The following is a 15,593-nucleotide window of genomic DNA, read 5'->3' as shown; positions in this document are numbered from 1 at the left end:
TCTCCTCTTTCATTTCTAATTTATTTATTTATTAGAATCTTCTCTTTTCTTTTTCTTAGTCCAGCTAAGGTTTTCTCAATTTTGTTTATCTTTTCAAAAAAACAACTCTTGGTTTCATTGATTTTTTCTATTGTTTTTCTGTTCTCTATTTCATTTATTTCTACTCGAATCTTTGTTATTTCATTCCTTCTGCTAATTTTGAGTTTAGTTTGTTCTTTTTCTACCTCCTTGAGGTGTAAAGTTACATTGTTTATTTGAGATATTTCTTCCTTTTTACTGTAGGTGTTTATTACTATAAACTTCTCTCTTAGTACCGCTTGATAATTTTGAGATAGGGTAAAAAAGCCCAAAAATGCTTTCTTTCCCTCATTGTTTTGTCAAGAAGCTGCTCTTATCTTTCAAAAGAAGTGCAAGTACAACACACATTTAGTTTGATTTCTAGTACTTTTGTCTGTTGGTACAAGGAAAATACATTTCCCCAACTGCAGGACAACAATCCCAGAAGGCCAACACTTTCACTAACATTTCCTGGCATCTGCTGTGGGCCAGTCGCTGTGGTTGGCCTTGGAAATACAAACCCAATAAAGTCAAAACCCTGATCTCAAAGGCCCAGTAAGCGGAGGAGACAAGAAAGATATTAATTACAAAAAATTCTATATTCACCAGCCTGACAGTTTTACAAGGAAATTTCTCTTCAAATTATGTACTTTAAGTGATTTGTACAGAAAACATGCCATTTTGTTCATGAAATACTGTATATAAGCATCTATAAGATTAAATATGTCCTGGATATTCACATAGGGCTAAATATATATAATATTTTATGTATTTGTATGTTTATTATATACATTTGTATGTATACTATATATTATTGTATATTATATATTAAAATATATTCTTTTATATTTAAATATATATTTTATTATAAATATATATATATTTAGCTATGTGAATATCCAGAACACAATCCTACTGATTCTTATGTATAAGCATTTCATGAATAAAATTGCATAATATATATATTACATATATAGTAATGTCATTCATATGGTACAGAGCATGACATAGACAGTAAGATATTTAAATCTAAATGTTGGGAGAATAAAACAAACACTAACTCTGATCAACTATGAAGACTGTTGCCTTTTCTTTTTCTTAGGAAAACTATGGGTAAAATGTATAACATCTATTTGCTTATATTCTGAATGATTGTCCTTGGTCTCTAGGGAATAGAATTATCCATTATTTTACTTTATAATTAATTCTGGTTTCTCTCTTTAATATATGTGTGATATTGTGACTTATAATAAGAAATATATATTTGGTCTTGGTCTCCAGTTTCTGGCAAAGAGTTCCTAAAACACCTGGTTCTAAGTGATGAGAAGGATAAAGGTGCCTTTCGTTCTGTTAATGAGGTGACATTTGGACTGCACCTAAGGATAGGGGCTGGTAGCTAGGAAAATTTTAGAGAGTTGGAACTTTAAGTCCCACTCCCTGACCTCCAGGAAAGAGAGAGGGGCTGGAAGTTTAATCAATCACCAATGGCCAATGATTTAATCAATCACGTCTAGGTAACGAAGCCTCCATAAAAACCCAAAAGGACAGAGTTAAGAGAGCTTCTGGGTTGGTGAACACGTGGAGATTTGGGGAGAGGGGTGTGCTGGGAGAGGGAGTGGAAGTTCTACGCCCTTTCCCCACATGTTGCCCTATGCATCTCTTCCATCTGGCTGTTCCTAAGTCATATCCTTTCATAATAAACCAGTAACCTAGTAAGTAAAGTATTTCTCTGAGTTCTGTGAGCCGCTTTAGTAAAGTAATCGAACCCAAAGAGCGGTTTGTTGGAACCTCCAATCTGTAGACCATCGGTCAGAAGCACAGGTGACAACCTGGACTTGCGTTTAGCGTCTGAAGTGGGGACTGGGGCAATGTTGTAGGACTGAGTCCTTAACCTGTGGGATCTGACTCTATCTCCAGGTTGGTAGTGTTAGAATTGAATTAAATTGTAGGACACCCAGGTAGTGTCAGGGATTGCTTGGTGGTGTGGGGAAAGCCCTCCCACACACATGGGAATTGGGTGCAGAATTGTTAATATGTATAATGGAAACAAGGTTATTTGGGGGATATGCTTTTTGGAAATAGGGGACAGTGCATCTTACACATGAGTGGAAATTTCAGTGAGTGCCATGATAAAGGAAAACGGATGATGGAATGGGATCAACAAGGAAAGGTTCTGGTGGGGTTGTATTAGGGAAGCCTGCCCATGGACTTGATAAACTAGGTCTGAAGGACGAGCAGGAGCTGGTCAAGAGAATAAGGGCTCAGGATGGGAAGCAGTGGGGAGTGAGGCAGAGCAGAGTAAGTTGGGCATGGGAATAAAGAGAATGCTTTTGTAAATCACTCAGAAGATACAAAAGGGGATTGCCAACAGGGAAGGCTGGGGAAGGAGGCAGAGGCCAGATCCTGACAAGTCTGAGGCAGTAGGCTGAGGAGGTCAGACTATCTTGTAGGAAGTGAGAAGTCTTAGAGGAATTTTCAGCAGAGAAGTTATCAGAGCTATGTTCCTAGAAACAAGAAGTGCAGTTAGCAGCTCTTCATTCCAGGAGTCCAGACAGGAGCTGATGAAAGCCTGCACTGTGGCATTGAAATTGAAGCATTTCAATTGAGGCATTGAAAATTAGAAGGAGGAGAGGAGTTCAAGAGATATTAAAATTAAATTGGTAGAATTATATTTCAACAAAGCCTCTCATATTTAGGAGAGGGAAAGTTCATTTATGCATGGCCAGCTACCTGGCAGCAAGGGCTTGATGGAGTCAGGCTGAGAAAAGAAAGGGGCAGCCTTCTGAGATGTCATTCAGTCATGGCCCCAGTGTCTCCTCAAACACACGAGGTACCAATGCAGACTGAGCGCTACTAAAATGAAGATTCTCGGCCAGGAACCTCATCAGGTCTCACAGATCTTAACCAAGAAATATCACTGAGAAGACAAGAGTAGAAGCTGGTAGTGGCTGAGCAGAAGGTGTGGACTAAGAAGCCTGCAGCAATCAAGGCCAGAGCAGTTGGGTGTATCCCGGTGTCACGGATGTACCCCAGAGCTAGTGGGGCAACGGGGGACCTGTGAGAGTGTCATAGTACCAGACCCCCATGACGTTTCTTCTGCTCATGGCAGCTTATGATCACCCCCTGATAATATCACGTTGGTGTTTGCTGCACTTTACCAACAAGAGTAATTCCAGCACAGCCTTAGTTCAGCTATAATATAGGAGTCAAGGTTCCAGTTCACCTAATAAAAACTTTTATAGCTAGTTTGCGGAAATTGAGTAATGCAAAAACTACTAGTGATTTCATTATTTGAAATTACTTATATAGCAGAAATGTACCATCAATTACCTATAACACATTGTATCTAATTTCATATGTAAATTTAATCCAACGTTAATGACAGAGGAGCATGCATAACATTCCTATTATAATATTTATGTAAAATGCTGGTAATTGTGATGAATGCTGATTATAATTTGGGAAATTAGTTGTAATGGCTGTATATTAGAAGCATGTTGGTAAAATGTCTTTCCTTTAAAGGCAAACTAATGGCTAAGTTAATAAATGTTAAATCAAAATCAAATTGAAACCTAGGCTATTGTAGTTATTTTTCTAAATTGATTAGCTACTGAGAAAGTCTCTGGAAAACAGAAGTAATTAGGCAATGAACATATTTTGAGTAGCAATAGCATCCTGGGAGGTATAGCAGAGACTATTCTGATTTTACAATAAAGGGAAATGGAAGTTTTCCACTAAATTTGCTTAAACCAGAAGAGCAAAGTGAATAAGACAGGAAGGGCCCTGGATCCAGATATGACTGGATCTCCTCCCCACTTTGCTGTCAAGTGGCTGTGGAACCCTGGGCTGAGTTAAACCCTCTGGGCCTTAGTGTCCATATCTCTAAAACACCAGCAAGCAAAGCTACTTCACAGGGTAATGAAAGAATGAAAAAGTAATAATGGCAGTAAAGGCCTTGGCTTAGTGCCTGGTACCAACATACTTGATATTTACAAGATGTCAACCATAGCAGTTATTTCATGGGAGATGTTTCTAACAAAGTCAATTAATAATGGTCTTGGTCATCTTATTAAACAGTAGTCTCATGTCATTGAACATATTCAAGCAAAGGCTGGATGATTACTCTGTCCGTGATGTTATGAAAGATAGTTCTGTGTCTAATTATATAATAAGCACTTATTGTGTGTCAGTCACTGTACTAAGTGTTTAAAAATAATGTTAACAATAATAATAGCTACAAAAAATAATACTAACTGACCCTTGTTTAGCACTCATTATGAGTCAGACGTTGTGCTGAGTGAATTACGTATACTAATTTATTTAATCTTCATAGGTACTATTGTGATCTCCTTTTTAGTAAATGAGAAAAGGGAATCACAGAGAAGTTAAGCAACCTTCCCAAGGTCACACAGCTAGAAAGCAGGAGAGCCAGGATTCAAACTCAGGCACTCTGGCCCCAGAATGCATCTCTTAGCAACTGTGCTATCCTGCCTGTGAGGTATATATAGATCCCCAGTCCCTCATCTGAAATTCTCTGAGCCAGCTGAGTTTTGTTGTTCAGTCTTGCAGATTTTAGAAGAGTAATGCTGTGTACATACCCTATGCTATGTAATGTCTCCAGCGGGGTCTGCAGCATGCTATAATTAAATGTGTAATATTTGTGCAGCAAAAATATGATAAACGACAACCATGGCAGAGACTGCTACTGACTGATCACCAATGTCCGTGTGATCCACCTCGTGATCACATGACGAGACCATGTTCCCAGCCTCTCCTGCAGCAAGTGGAGCTATGACTGAGTTTTTACCAATGGGATGTGGACTAGAGTGACCACAGCTCCTTCCTTTTCTTCCCATCTGTGGAGGTCGCATATTTCAGGCGGCCTTGCAACAAATGGAAGGAGCCTGGATCTCTGAACGACCGCACGGAACACAGCCCCTCCCTGTTCATGTTTCATTGCATGTGAGTGACAAATGGGCTTATATTTATGCTAAGCCACTAAGATTTGGAAGTGTTGATATATGTTAACATCCTCTGATTAATGTGATAGATAAAATAAATGATAGATGATTGATAGACAGATGATAGATCAGATAGATAGATGATAGATTGGTAGATATTAGACATAGTTTCATGTCAGCTCACTTCAGGTTTTGGCACAAATAGATTTTGGCACCAAAATTTACCACCTCCCTCTGTCTTCACAATAAATGTTCTTCTTTTTCAGTTTACCAAAAACATTTTGGAAGGAGGTGGTGAATTGCACATGAAAAATGAAGGACTTGTGTTATTAGCCACATGTTAGAGATGAGGAGCCCAAAACCTAGAGAGGTTAAGTGCCTTGTCCTGAGTCACTCAGTAAATGGCAGAACCAGGATTGAACTCCAGCTCTACCCAAGTCTCTTAAACCTATGGTTTTAACCAGTGCAGTTTTTACAGGAAAATTTTCCATAAAGGCCCAAATTAGAAATATTTTTTACTTCGCAGGCCATAGAGTCTCTGCTGTATCTGCTCCATTCTGCTGTTGTAGCACAAAGCAACCATAGAAAATTCTAAATAAATGAGCGTAGCTGTGTTCCAACAAAACTTCATTTACAAAAATGGGTGGTAGGTCATATTTTACCCCAGGGCCATAGTTTTTCAACTCCCATTCTCAGCTATCACAACAGATTGTCTCCTACTGAGGGGGAGACTGAGCCACAGTGTTTGCTAGATGACGTCTAAGATGACATTCTATGATTTGATTACTCAGTATCATCATCAACTTTAACGATTGCCACTCAGGAATCCATCTCTTTCACAAAAATCACTGATTATTGACACAATTGCTGGCTGCACAACCAACCCTGAACCTTTGCCACCATTTGAACAGTTGTCTTCTCTCCAACACTGCCACCATCGGGCAATGCCCGCCTCTGAGCGTGTCCCAAATGGTCAGTTTACTTGAATTATTGAGGCGGACTTTAAATGTAGTTTTCCTTTGCAACAATTCTGGAATAGCTCTACCTGCTTACTACAGGAAACGGATGACTTGACATCAGAGCTACCATAGTTCAGAGCTTCAAGAAAACACCATTTAGGGGGCCGGCCCGGTGGCGCAAGCGGTTAAGTGCGCGCGCTCCGCTGCGGCGGCCCGGGGTTCGCTGGTTCGGATCCCGGGCGCGCACCGACGCACTGCTTGGTAAGCCATGCTGTGGCGGCGTCCCATATAAAGTGGAGGAAGATGGGCACAGATGTTAGCCCAGGGCCGTCTTCCTCAGCAAAAAAAGAGGAGGATTGGCGGATGTTAGCTCAGGGCTGATCTCCTCACCAAAAAAAAAAAAAAAAAAAAAAAAAAAAAAAAAAAAGAAAACACCATTCACTGACAATCCAATTCATACAGAATGAATGTGAGTGGCACCCCCTGGAGACATTATAAACCTAAAAAGTAATTTCTTTGTCATTCTCAGTGATGAGAAAAAATGTTTTTCTCCACAAATATCCATTATGGTTATGGGAAAACATTCTTTGTGGGATGAGTCATTTTGTCAAATTAAAAAGCTGTTTTCTTTTGAAATGTCAGACATCAGGGGGAATTATTTAGGCAATGTTACCAAAAGGTATAGAATTCCTATTTTATCAGATTTATTAATCACTAAGTTTTATCCTTCTTATATCCCTCAGCATGCACACGCACGCACACACACACACCCACACACACCCCTATACATCCTGTACACGTAATTCTGTTCTTCTTGTCTAGTGACCATTCCAGGGAGCTTTGCTCTTATTGAAGTAAAGTATAAGGTAGCTTAGATGTCTTCTCATTTCATTCATTTAACAACTATTTATTGAGCACTACTCCATACCAAACACTCTTCAAGGTGCTGGGGACATGACAGTGAACAAAAGACTATTTTTCTCCTTGTGGAGCTTCCATTCTCCCATTTTCATGACTAATTTCTGTAGAATCCCACTGTCCTCACCATGAGGGTTCTCTGACCTGAGCCCCATCCATACCTCTCTGTTGATTCCCGAGGAATGTGCTCATGCTGCATATGTTCCAGTTTTTGCTAGTCACCCTGTCATTCTGGCCTGCTCTTTCCCTGTGGTCTTGCTGTGGGGTATCCAGCTCCTCCAGCCACAGCTGCCCTTCCTGGGGTCCCCAAGGGCATGTCCTTTCAGTCCCCCATAGCACATGCTGTAATGTTTAATGAAACTTAGGGTAGTGCAGATTATTACAAGATAGACAAGAGAAAAGCATACAATACATATCTCTATCTGCTCCTCCAGTCTGAAGGTCAGGTTCCTCTTTTTTTAATTCATTTTTTAAATAAACTTTTTACATTTACAGAAAAATTGCAAAGATAGTACGAGAGTCCCCATATACCTGACACCCAGTTTCCTCTATTACCGTCATCATATATTAATACAGTTAACTTGTTTTAATTAATGAACTAATACGGATACACTATTAGTGTATATGTACTATACACTAACAAAGTCCATGCTTTATTCAGATTTCCTTAGATTTTGCCATAATGTCCTTTTTCTGTTCCACGATCCTGTATAAGAAACTACATTACATTTATTCACCACATCTCCTTAGGTTCCTCTTGGCTGTGATAGTTTTTCAAATTCTCCTTGTTTTTGATGACCTTGACAGTATTGAGGAGTACTGGTCAGGTGTTTTAGAGCAAGTCCCTCAGTTGGGATTTGTCTGATGTTTTTTCTTATGATTGGACTGGGGATATGTGTTTTGGGGAGGAAGACCACAGAGGTAAAGTGCCATTTTCTATCACATAATGCTAAGAGTACATACCATCAACATGATTTGTACTCATGACATCAACCTTGGTCCCCTGGATGAAGTAGTGTTGGTCATTTCTCAACTGTAAGGTTACTTTTTTTTCCCCCTCTTTCCAAACTGTACCCTTTGGAAGGAAGTTATTTGGAAGCACAGACCACACTTAAGGATTGAGAGTTAAGCTCTACCTCCTTGAGGGTGGAGTATCTACATAATTGATTTGGAATTATTCTGCATGGGAAATTTTTCTCTTCTCCTCCATTTATGAATTTATTCAATCAGTTATTTATATCACTATGGACTAATGGATATTTATTTTATACTTTGTGTTATTATCCAGTATGACCTTATTTATTTTGTTGCTCAAGTTTTTCGAGCTTGGCCACCGGAAGCTCTCTCAGTTGGTTTCTGCGTCCCTTCGACATACCCCCATCATTGCGGTTGTTTTTTTCTTTTTTCTTTTTTTTTTTTTTGTTGTTGTTTGTTTCTTTGATCACTTCCTTATTTTCTGGCACTACTAGATGCTCCAGGCTCATCTTATATCTTTCCTGCCCCAGTCTCCTCTTTTAACACTCCAACCTCCATAGAAGCTCCAGAAATCTCTTCTCATCTAAAAGAGCACATACATGCTTGTGAATCAGACACAGGGTTCAAATCCAGACTCTACCGCTTCTAGCTGTGATTCCGGGGCAAGGTTCTCAATCTCTCTGTGCTTCAATTTCCTCAATGTAAAATGGAGATAATAGTGATAGATAGCTCACAAGGCTGTTGTAAGATTAAAGATGGATCTAAAGAATTTAGAAAATTGCCTGGCACATAGAAAATGCTCAATTAATGTTAGTGATCCTGGTTAACATCTGGTCAGTCTCAGCGAATTGATCTTTCTCTTTCTCTCAGTCTGTTTTAGTGTTCCTGGACATGTAACTGTTGGGATTCTTCTTTAGTTGATCTTATCTTCTTATAGAGTTCAAGTCACATGTATATTCACATACTCATTCAGTTTCTCTTTTTAGAAGCTAAGGCCATTTTACAATTCATTAATGCAGTAATTTTATGATAAGAATTATGAATTCCTGGTACCTCCAAATGTTCTACAAATGTTATTAGTAAGTAATTGAATTACAATCACCATGAGTCACTGCTTCATATCACCTCAAATTGTGTCCTATGGTACCAAAAAGAGAGATGTGACATATGTCTATGTCACACTGTTCTGTATAACCACAGCCCATTGCTTCAGTTCCGGTCAAAATCAGAGCCTGGGCTTTGAGTCAGAGGCCTGGGTTCAATTTCCAGCTCCACTGCTCACTGCCTGTATGACTCGACTCAGTGACATATTTTCTCTGAGCCTCTGTAATACAAAGACAACAATCCTATTCCCTATGCTTGCGTGAGGCTGACATGAAATAACGCATGAAAATTGCCTACATAGGGCCCCATGCACATATCAATAAACTATAGTCATTACTACGATTAAATTTCAGTGTTCCCAGGGCCCTTTAACAGAGGAATTCCACTTCTTTCCTAAGGAAATAAGTCAAAATGATGGGAAATACAGAAAACTGTTTACCACAGCATCATGTATAATAAAGAAAAATTTAAATTAATTTACATACCCAACAATAGGAAATAATGGTTAAATAAATTATAGTATATCCATATGCAAAACAGTGTTCCAAACTCCAGATTGCAACCATTAGTAGGTGGTAAAATTAATTTAGAGATTAATGACCAAAAGAAGAGAAATGGAAAGAAATATGAGAGTAATAACTTTAGTTTCTGGTGTATAATTGTGTGTGTGTGTGTGTGTGTGTACTAGGTTTCCATTTAAAATGTATTCTTATTGTGGTTTTGGGTCCAAAATGTTCAAAAGCCACTGTGATAGTATTGTTAAACCATATGAAATTACTATTCTTGGCAAATATGATCAAAAATATTGGCGATTTCATATGGTTCAACCTAACATGTAGTTATTTAAATGATGCCACAATGAATTTTCAGTGATGTAGGAAAACACTGATAATTTTAAGTGAAATATACAGATTTATATATAAACCATATGACCTTATTATAAATATATGCTCAGGTATGCATAATAAAAAGATATAATGGAAATGTCCAATGTGAATAGGTAATAGGATTATGTGTGATTGCAATTTTCTTCAGTACAGTTTTCTGTTTTTTTACGTAAATCAAGCATTATATTTACGTATACATTTATTATATATTTATATATGAATTTTGTTTAAAAAATCATTAATTTTTAACGGCCTCCAGTGAGCTCAAACCAAAGAACTTTCCTCTAACTTAATTTAATATGGTTATAATCACCTTCTAAGACACTAAATTACCTAAATAGACAGTTTGTGTATCAACCAAGATAAGTATATTATGTCTTCTACGTGATAAAATCAGACTACAAATCTTGGGAAATATACATCTTGTTATTTTTTAGACATGTTGATACCTTTTATTAGGTTCCAAACAAATGCAGACTTTAGGTAGTACCTGAAATTGTATCTTTCAAACACCTTAATCCAGAATTCAGTGTCGATCCCCCCTTGTCGTTTTATACATTAGGGAACAGATGCAACCTTCTTTGACAGATAAAAGTAAGGCAACTGCCAAGTACTCTTGAGAGTTGTTTTTTTTAAGCCTTGCAACTTCCTGCTTGATGGATTTCAATTACCATTCAGAAAATTATGGAGTAAAAACTGTGTAAGCCACATTGAGTTTCTCCTTTTCCTTTTGCACAAAATAAGGACTCATTCTTGTTTTGAAATAACTGTTTATTGATATCATCCTGCAAGATGGTATATTAGAAGAAAGAGGGGTGCTAAACATCCATAGCTATCTTTTAATGTAAGTAGTTTCAGGATACATAGTATTTAAGAGGAAGATGTGAATTGTGTCAGCTTGCCAATCAGGATACTTTCTTCACAAACAATACCAAATCATACACTAACAAAATGAGATGATAACTTAATTGGCTCACAGGAGCAAAAAGTCCAGATACAGGGGTAGCTACAACCTAAGAGTGGGCTCCCTCGTGCTCGCAAGAAGACGCAGCAGCTCCCGGGCTCCAGGCTTGATTGTTGTTGTCGAGCAGGGAAGACAGAGCATCTCCGTCGCAGCAATCCTAGCAGGAGTACTGAGGATCACTCTCAGACGGGACATGGGTTCAGCAGGCCACGTGCTGGGATCCGCATGCCAACTACGGAATGAATTGCCTTGACCAAAGGATAAAGTGTGCTTCCCGACTTTGCGCGGGTCACAGCTCCCTCACTAGAGCCAGAGATGGAGTGTGCTTCCGCAGAACTAGATGAAGCACCAAATGGAAATTAAGGGCCTACTCGGGAGGCAAAGGAAGTCCACAAGTGACTTAAAAGTGCTGTCTTTAAATCTTTCATTGTTGCTCTGGTTTGTTTTGTTTGGTGATGGGGCCAATGTCAGTGATGATTCCTGTAAGCCAGTGGTTCTCAAAGTGTGATCCTTGGACCAGCAGTATCAGCATCGTCTTGGAACTTATTAGAAATGTAAGTTCTTGGGCCCTACCCCAGACCTAATGAATCGGGAACTCTGGGGGTGGAGTCCAGCAATCTGTTTTAGCAAGCCCCCCAGGTGATTCTGTGGCAAGGTAAATTTTGAGAACGAATGCTCTAAGCATGTCTTCAAAGACTTTATATCCAGCCCCTCTTCTCAACTAAGGGCACATAACTATTACTAGCGATTTGAAGCAACAGATAAGATTTAGATCAACCTCATCTGGCCTTACACAATTGTCCAGCAATCTTTCTCTGATAAGCTTACCTTCCCATGCTCTACAGTGACTATTTTATACCTTCTTAAAAGTCCAAAGCTTCTAGTTTGCAAGTTGAATACTGCACAACTCCAAAGGGTGTCATTTACCTCTTAATTACGGTATATTATATATTACAGATATATATATTTAGTACAACAATTTTCCAGAAGATGGGAGGAAAATATTTTGAGGGAGGTCCACCTTCGTGTAATTTCCTCTTTTTAGGTTCCTCCCTTCAGTATTCAATGTGCTCATCTTCAAAAATCTCTCCTGAGATTCCATATTCCTCTTCTGCTATAGCCCTGTCCCTCTATCTTCATATGCAGCCAAGATTGGTGAGTTTTCTGCACAGTTTCCTTCACTCTTCTCTCCCTCTACTCCACTGAAACCTCTCCCATTAGTCACTGGTAGCCTCCATGTTGCTGACCCAGTGAACACTTTACAGTCCTCATCAGCGTCTTGTATCAAGATGAACAATCCCTTCCCAGTGAAATGCTCTCTCCTGACTTCTCTCACTTCTCCCGCAACTTATTTTCAAGATCCTTTGCCAGCTTTTCTTCTTCTCTCTGCCTACTAAATATTGGCATTCTCTGTGGCCTTCTCTTGAGTCCTCTTTTTCTCTCACGCTACATTTTATCCTGAATAAAAATAGTAAGTAAAGTAGATATGGTTATCCGGTTGTCACAGCACTGTTTGTTGAAGAGACTATTCTTTCCCCATTGCATGGTCGTGGCACCTTTGTTGGAAATCAATGGCCATAGATATTTGAGTTTCTTTCTGGAGTCTCAGTTTTATTGCATTTATCAATATATCTGTCCTGATGCCAGTGCCACACTATTCTCTGGCTTTGCAGTGAGTTTTGAAATTGCAAAGTGTGAGTCCTCCAACTTTGTTTTAGCTTTGCAACAGTGGCTATTTGCGGCCTCTTGCTATTCCCTATCAATTTGAAGATCAGCTTTTCCGTTTCTGCAAAAAATGTCAATGGTCATTCTTGATAAATATTTTTAATAAAATGGGAATGGTATACTTATTTAACAATTTAACTAGAAATAGTCTCATTAAATTCAGTAACAAAATAAGGATGTCTATTATTATTGTCATTATGTAGTGTTGTTATGGAGGTACTATTCAGTAGTTAGAAAAAATAAAGTAATTAAAAATATAAAAATTAGAAAGAAGAGGTAAAGTTAACTCCATTTGCAGCTAATATGATTGCATACCTGAAAAACCCAGGAGTATCCATTGCAAAAAATATCATATACAATAGGAACACTCAGTTGCCAGCATACAAAATTATTATACAGAAATCAATAGCTTTCACATACAGAACTAATTTAGAATATGTAATAGAAGAAAATGCCTCATTTATAACAGCAACTGAAGGATTAAAATATCTAGAAATAAATATGACTAACAAACGTGAAAGAAAAATTCAGAAAAAACAAAAAGGCCTAAAATATACCAGAGTTTGGTATGGTAAATAATGGACCACCAAAAACTGTCTACATCCTGTCCTGGAACTTGTGAATATGTTACCTTACATGGTAAAAGGAGCTTTGCAGATGTGATTAAGGATCTTGAGATGGGGAGATCAGCCTGGATTATCTGGATGGGCCCACTGTAATCACAAGGGTCCTTATAAGGGGGAGGCAGGAAGATCAGAGTAAGAAAGAAGAGATATGACAATGGGAGCAGAGGTTGGAGTGATGTGCTTTGAGGATAGAGGAAGGGGCCACAAGCCAAGTAATGTAGGTGGCCTCTAGAGGTTGGAAAAAGCAAGGAAACAAATTGTCCCTCTAGATCCCCTTGGGGGAGTGCAGCTTTGCCTGCATCTTGATTTCAGCCCCGTCAAGCCACTTCAGACTTCTGACTCCAAAACTGTAAGGTACTAAACATGTATTATTTGAATCCACTAAGTTTGCGGTAACTTGTTACCACAGCAATAGGAAACTAATACACTCAGTGACAAAAATGACTTGGACAAGGGAAAGGTATCCTATAGTCTTGAATAGGAAGACTCATCAACATGCAGTTGTCAGTTCTGCCAAAGTTGATCTGTAAATTTACCTCGAACCCTATAAACAATCCAACAGGTATATATACACACACACACAAGATGATTCAAAAGGTCATGTGGAATATTAAAACAACAAAAAATAAGGAGAGAAAATAGCTGAAAAAGAAGAATGATTAGGAGGCAATAGTCCTAATAACTATTAAAATTACTAAAATGCTTTAATAATTGAAGCAATGTAGTAGAAGTAGATAGATCAACAGATATACTAATGAAATAAAATAGAAATTCCAGAAATCTAAACGAATACACAAAAGAACTAAGGATACGATAAATCTTGCATCTTGAATCAGTGGGTAATAAATAATTTTGCAAAAACCAGATAACTATCTAAAAACACTGGATAAATTCCAGATGGGATAAAGGTTTAAATGTGAAAAAGTAAACCTTAAAAGTACTAGAAAAAAACATGGGAGTATCTTTCTATAACTTCAGAATGGGAAAGGCCTTTTCAATATGACATAAACCAAAAGACGTAAAGTAAAAGACTGACAAATTCTAGAATATAAAAATAAAAAGATGCCTACTTTACAAAAATCAACATAAGAAAAATCAAAAGAAATGACAAACTGGGAAACAATACTTGAAGACATATCCCTAATCTCTAATATGTGAAGAGGTTCTATAAATCAAGACATTTAGAGAAAATGCTCAAATTTATTCATAATCAAATGAATACAAATATAAGCAATTTAAGAAAGGAGTAGTTATCTATAAAATTGGAAAAGATCAAAATTTGATACTGTATGGTCTTTTGACAAACTATAATATTCTCATACATCTATTTTGAGAGGGGAATTTGGAGGGCAGTCTGGAAATAAGTCTAAAATTTACAAATGTTCAAATCCTTTGACCCAGCAATTCTACTGCTAAGCATTTATCCTATAGATATACTTGTTCAACTATACATTACTTATATATAAGGTCACTTTTTATAGCTTTTTTTTTAATAAGATTGGAAATCTTTAAATATTCATCAGTGGGAGATTGGTTAATTAAACTATGATACATTCATACATACTATGCAACAGTGAAAAGATTGGAATTATTTCTTGGATTTATTAAGCGAAAAAAAAGTACAGAACAGCCTGTTAGACTATTATTTGTATACAGGGAGAAGAAATATATATAAAAAAATATGCCTTATACTTGTATATGCACAAAAATTCTTTGGAAGTAAATACAAGAAGCTACTAATGCCAGTTGTCTATGGGGAAAGTAATACAATGATTAAGGTCCAGGAATGTGAGGAAGATTTTTCACCAAACATCTCACATATTTTTAAATTTTGAACTATATGAATGTTACCTATGTTAAAAAGTAAAAAAAAAAAAAAAAAATTAAGAAATTGAGAGAGGAAAACAGCTATAAAATGATAAATGTAGAAATGTCGAGAGAGAATGCAAGTTCAGCCAGACGGCCACTTCTGGATTTTCCTTCTGCTCTTTCATTCCTATCTGACAAGGAATTATCAACTCTATGTGAGCTCAGAATTCACCACATTGTAATGTTCACTCTGTTCTACAGAACAACAAATATATATGAATTTGATCAAGTTAATCTGGTTTGTCTGCAATATAATCAAACCAGTCTAACCATGATATTGGCTAAGGGCTCCATTTACTTGACAAACACGTAGCCAGTGCCCTTGCCAGACACTGTTATAAGCAGCTTAAGTATTTTAATTGTCATAAAAACTTTAAGAAGTAGACACATAATCTCCGTTTTACAGATATGAAAATTGAGGCAAAAGGATGTTAAGTTGTCTGAGGACATAAAGCTATCAAGTGACATAACTGGCATTTGAATTCAGGAAGTCTGGCTTCCAGCTCCGTGCTCTTAACCCCTGCCCACATGCACATTATAACTTGATG

The 15,593-nt window shown here is 37.6% G+C and overlaps 1 protein-coding gene across 1 annotated transcript in view; it reads left to right on the top strand.

Annotated features, from left to right (window-relative positions):
• The window catches only part of KCNIP4 (potassium voltage-gated channel interacting protein 4), a 207,812-nt gene that overhangs the window by 185,711 nt on the left and 6,508 nt on the right, over nucleotides 1–15,593 (top strand). The gene's annotated exons all lie outside the window — the stretch shown is intronic.

This window comes from Diceros bicornis, chromosome 8 (assembly GCF_020826845.1).
Source record: "Diceros bicornis minor isolate mBicDic1 chromosome 8, mDicBic1.mat.cur, whole genome shotgun sequence".
Lineage (NCBI taxonomy): Eukaryota > Metazoa > Chordata > Mammalia > Perissodactyla > Rhinocerotidae > Diceros > Diceros bicornis.
The sequence above is the reverse complement of the archived record's forward strand: the minus strand, read 5'-3'. Positions and strand labels throughout refer to the sequence as shown.